The sequence below is a fragment of the Phyllobates terribilis genome, unplaced genomic scaffold (genome assembly GCF_046119375.1).
Source record: "Phyllobates terribilis strain yellow unplaced genomic scaffold, ASM4611937v1 Scaffold_5__5_contigs__length_657084704, whole genome shotgun sequence".
In the NCBI taxonomy this organism is placed as follows: domain Eukaryota; kingdom Metazoa; phylum Chordata; class Amphibia; order Anura; family Dendrobatidae; genus Phyllobates; species Phyllobates terribilis.
The window spans coordinates 59,412,287-59,418,044 of record NW_027362765.1 but is presented as its reverse complement, the minus strand read 5'-3'; the positions used below and the strand labels follow the sequence as shown (position 1 = coordinate 59,418,044).

General features: G+C 39.8%; 1 pseudogene; it reads right to left on the bottom strand.

The window, feature by feature from the left end:
* Positions 1-5,758, bottom strand: part of LOC141271448 (uncharacterized) — a 305,103-nt pseudogene that overhangs the window by 125,654 nt on the left and 173,691 nt on the right.

The window sequence follows — 5,758 nt, the reverse complement described above, 5'->3', positions numbered from 1 at the left end:
GTGAGCGTTATGTCATCCACACTGTAGGCTGGTGAGACTGGACCGTGTGGGAGACCCGGTGGTGCTGCCGAGCATGCTGGAAGTATTATCTGCTACCCAACCTGTTCGCACTGCTTTGGCTTCAGAAGTGGCATACCGTGCCTCACTGCAAAGTGGGACAGGAACCTATGTGTCATGGATGGGCATGTTTCTTGTGAACCAGCAACAGGCATAGTCGCACCTGCCCAACGTCCTCGGCGTGCTCGACGTCTATCATCAGCACTTCCACTTCAAAGGTTTCAATGCCAAATATTAAGTTCTGTTTTTATATTGTATCAAATAATTAATTAGCATTTTATTGCATGAAATAAGTAAAAATCATACAATGTGATTTTCTAGATTTTTTTTTAGATACTGTCTCTCACAGGTGAAGTGTACCTACAATAAAAATTACAGACCTCTCTGTTCTTTGTAGGTGGGAGAACTTGCAAAATCAGCAAGCTTATTTTCCCAATTATAAAAGTGTAAAGATGACAAATTCAATCCAGAAACATTTTTGAACGCTTTTTCGGAGTGTTATTTAACACCGAATGTAACAGAAAGCAAATAATACTCTATAGATGACTAATTGAATCCAGAAATAATCTCGAACTCTTTTTTGGAGTGTGATACAGTAGAGGAAATAAGTATTTGATCCCTTGCTGTTTTTGTAAGTTTGGCCACTGACAAAGACAAGGACAGTCTATAACTTTAAGGTTAGGTTAATTTTAATATTAATAGAATATCCCCCCCCCCAAAAAAAAAAAAAAAAAAATCAAGAAAATCACATTGTATAAATTAGATAATCTTTTTTGCATTTTGCAGTGAGAAATAAGATTTGATCCTCTACAAACCATTATGAGTTCTGGCTCCTAGAGACCAGTTAGACGCTCCTAATCAACTTGTTACCTGCATTAAAGACAGCTGTCTTACATAGTCACCTGTATAAAAGACTCCTGTCCACAGACTCAATAAATCAGTCAGACTCTAACCTCTACAACATAGGCAAGACCAAAGAGCTAAGGATGTCAGGGACAAGATCATAGAACTGCACAAAGCTGAAATGGGTTACAAAACCATAAGTAAGACGCTGGGTGAGAAGGAGACAATTGTTGGTGCAATAGTAATAAAATGGAAGAAATACAAAATGACTGTCAATTGACATCGATCTGGAGCACTATGCAAAATCTCACCTCCTTGATCATGACGAAGGTGAGAGATCAGCCTAAAACTACACGGGGGGGGGAACTTGTTAATGATCTCAAGACACCTGGGACCACAGTCACCAAGAAAACCATTGGTAACACATTATGCCTTAAAGGGTTAAAATCCTGCAGTGCCCGCAAGGTCCCCTGCTCAAGAAGGCACATGTGCAAGCCCGTCTGAAGTCTGCCAATAAACACCTAGATGATTCTGTGAGTTATTGGGAGAAGGTGCTGTGGTCAGATGAGACAAAAATTTATCTCATTGGCATTAACTCAACTCGCCGTGTTTGGAGGAAGAAAGATGAGTGCAACCCTAAGAACATCGTCCCAACCGTGAAGTACGCTGGTGGAAACATCATACTTTGGGGGTGCTTTTCTGTAAAGGGGACATGACGACTGCACCGTACTGAAGGGAAGATGGATGGGGTCATGTATCGCGAGATTTTGGCCAACAACCTCCTTCCCTCCGTAAGACCGTTGAAGATAGGTCGTGGCTGGGTCTTCCAGCAAGACAATGATCCAAAATATACAGCCAAGGCAACAAAAGAGTGACTGAAAAGGAAGCACAGTAAGGTCATGGAGTGGCCTAGCCAGTCTCCAGACCTTAATCCCATAGAAAACTTATGGAGGGAGTTGAAGCTCCGAGTTGCCAAGCCACAGCCTCAAAATCTTAATAATTTAGAGATGATCTGAAAAGAGGAATGGACCAAAATTCCGCCTGACATGTGCGCAAACCTCATCATCAACTACAAAAAACGTCTGACTGCTGTGCTTGTCAACAAGGGTTTTGCCACCAAGTATTAAGTGTTGTTTGCCAGAGGGATCAAATACTTATTTCTCACTGCAAAATGCAAATAAATATATCTAATTTATACAATGTGATTTTCTTGATTTTTTTGGGGGATATTCTATCTCTCAATGTTAAAATTAACCTACCCTTAAAATTATAGACTGTTCATGCCTTTGTCAGTGGGCAAACTTACAAAAACAGCAAGGGATCAAATAATTATTTCCCCCACTGTATAACACTGAAATGTAACAGAAAACACAAAAATACTCTATGGATAACTAATTGAATCCAGAAATATTATTCAATGTTTCTTTGGAGTGTTTTATAACCCCGAAACGTATTGCAAGGTACCTAATACTCTATGGGTAACTAATTGAATCCAGAAATATTATTCCCTCGGGAGTCTCGTGTGATTCTGCCATCTTTGTCGCCCACGGAGCATGCAATACTCTATAGATGAGTAATTGAATACAGAAAAAAGTGTCAACGCTTTTTTTGGACTGTTATATAATACCAAAATGGACTGCAACGTACGTAATGCACTATGGGTGAGTAATTGAATCCAGAAAAATGTTTCATCACTTTCTTGGAGTGTTATATAACACAGAAACGTACCATAAAGTAACACTCTATGGGTAGCAATATAGTACATTTTTTCACCCCCCAAAAAATAAAAAAGTGGTTAACTGCCGCAGCTATATATTTAGCAATGGACTGCAAAGCCCTAATCCCTGCCTGGAGACGGTATTCAGCCACTCTCCCTGCTCCTACAATCTCTATCCCTCTCCAGGCTAAATGCAGAATGTATTTGATACAAACAGCAAAGCACAAAATTAGCTTCTTACAAGGACTGTTAGTATGATGGTTCAGCTTCAGCACCAGTATCAACACTACAGGACTCTGATTCATTAAACTGTTCACATACACACCGGCACACACTCTCTCACTCCAATAAGAACTGTCACAGAGCTGTGCAATGGCATCAGTGTGTCGAGCCTGGCGGCACTTGTCCTTTTATAACTCGCGATGATGTGATATGGCAAGCCAATCACAGTAATGCTACTACCAAGCTGGCTACAGCATTACAGTGACTCGCAGGCAATTCTCGCATGCTTATTGGCTGTGTAACACCAGCCAAACATGCGCGGTGGGGTTTCCAGATTGAAATCGAGCACAGGCTAATGCTCGACGTTTGCCGAGCACATCCGAGCACCCAGCCACCCATAGTTGTTAGGTTTAAAAAACACCTTAACAGACAAAGGGCACTGTCTTCGTCTAGACAAAAAAGGTTCACTCTTCAGGAGCAACAAGAGAACTCTGCTGCATAGCCTATCTAAAGATCTTGTCACAGTGGGAACCATCAATGACATAAAAAAATGTTTAAATGACTACTTAGAACAAAATGAAATTAATTCTTATGTAAATGTGTAAAATTATTGTTCTGAAGGCAGTCTGATCAACATTCAGAAACGAAAGTTTGCTATTTTATGGAAGATTGGTTAATGCATTATGGTTTTGACTATACCCCTACCTTTCATTCATATGTTCGCCCATTCCTCAAAGGAACTTCAGGGAGCAGCACAGCTGAGTTGAGCTGTGTCACATTATAAACCCTTTAATCAATTCTCCATAGCACTGTCAGCTCTGCACTACTGCTCCTCCCCCTACACTGTTTGGAGACGAACCACACTTAAGTCTGTTGTGATGAAACCAGGTTTTGAGCACAACAGATATAACTGTGATTACTGATACATCTCTGGACAAGTAATTTGGGGGAAGGGGCAGTACAGCACAACGGACAGTGCAAGGAGAGGAAGAGAGCTGATTCTGGAGTGTGGTACCAGAACATCATTATTTTATACAGGTTCTCTTTAATTGTTGTACAAATCAATGTCTCAGTAACTGTTGCCCAAATAGTTTTCCAGGTAAGAAGAAGAAGTTCTCTTCCCCGATAAGTCTCCCTTTTAATCAGATACATGTGTCGGGATGTCAGGGAGGGTAGGGAGGCATTTATCATTGAGTATATTTCTGAAATTAGCCCCTTAGTAGAAGAAGATCCCCTACATATCTTCTCAAAGGTCGTCAGGGAGATTAAATATGGCTTTTATAGATTTGAAATGAGACCAGACGATTCTCATATTGGCGTCGACTTAGTCTGCAAATCAGAATAGGCTCACCAATGACCAAGGAAGAACCATGGCTGAAGTCATGCTGTATGACAAATGTTGATGAAATAAGAAAGATATAGAGATTTGCTTGAGGACAAAGAAAAGAGTCTATTGCATTTTACAAATACATCTCCTGTAAATTAAATTGGACCCAGAAAGCCTGTTGAGAGGTGGGAGGTGGAGGGGATGGGGGCAGAGGAGGGCGTTACTTGCTACAGGAGGGAGATAGGGTGAACATGTGGGAGCGACCACTTTTGTATTTCAATCTATTTGATAAATGAGAGGCCGGAGAAAAGATTCTGCATAGGTAAACGGCCCAATAACATTTATTTTATTACATCTGGGACTGCAAGCCTCCCTGGTATTGGCTAAAACTTGTAAAGCATTTTGTACATTCTGAACACAAATATGACTACTCCCCTGTGTGAGATTTCTGATGTTTAACAAGACTTGATTTCACTGTATAACATTTCCCACATTCAGAACATGAAAATGGCTTCTCCCCTGTGTGAATTCTGAGGTGTGAGACAAGATGTGATTTCTTTTTAAAACATTTCTCACATTCAGAACATGAAAATGGTTTCTCCCCTGTGTGAGTTCTCTGATGTGCGACAACAGAGTATATCTGTGTAAAACATTTCCCACAATCTGAACATGAAAAAGGCTTCTCCCCTGTGTGACTTCTCTCATGTATCACAAGATATGATTTCCTTGTAAAACATTTCCCACATTCTGAACATGAATATGGCTTCTCACCTGTGTGTCTTTTCTGATGATTAACAAGTTTTGATTTCCCTATAAAACACTTTCCACATTCTGAACATGAAAAAGGCCTTTCATCTGTGTGAGTTCTCTCATGTGCAACAAGATTTGATTTTTGTGTAAAACATTTCCCACATTCTGAACATGAAAATGGTTTTTCCCCAGTGTGACTTCTCCAATGTTCAACAAGATATAATTTTTCTGTAAAACATTTCCCACACTCTGAACATGAATATGGCTTCTCACCTGTGTGTCTTTTCTCATGTTTAAATAGACTTGATTTAAATGTAAAACACTTTCCACATTCTAAACATGAAAATGGCTGCTCCCCTGTGTGACTTCTCTTATGTGCAACAAGATATGATTTGTGTGCAAAACATTTCTCACACTCGGAACATGAATATGGCTTCTCACCTGTGTGTCTTTTCTCATGTTTAAGAAGACTGGATTTAGCTGTAAAACACTTTCCACATTCTAAACATGAAAAAGGCTTCTCCCCTCTATGACTTCTCTCATGTACAACAAGATTTGATTTTTTTGAAAAACATTTCTCACACTCTGAACATGAATATGGCTTCTTTCCTGTTTGAGCTATTTGATGTTCACAATCAATTCTGTTATTTTTGTTTTGCATAATAGTCTGTGATGAATCAGAAGATAGAAGCTTTTCAAAAGGATCAGATGGTAGATCTTTACTGTGAAGTGTACGGGATAAATCTGGGATATTGTCATGTTCTTTCCGTGTATCCGATGTGGTTGTATGATCAAGAGTGGACAAATCTGCCAAGAATAAAATGGAAATTTTAAGATAACCT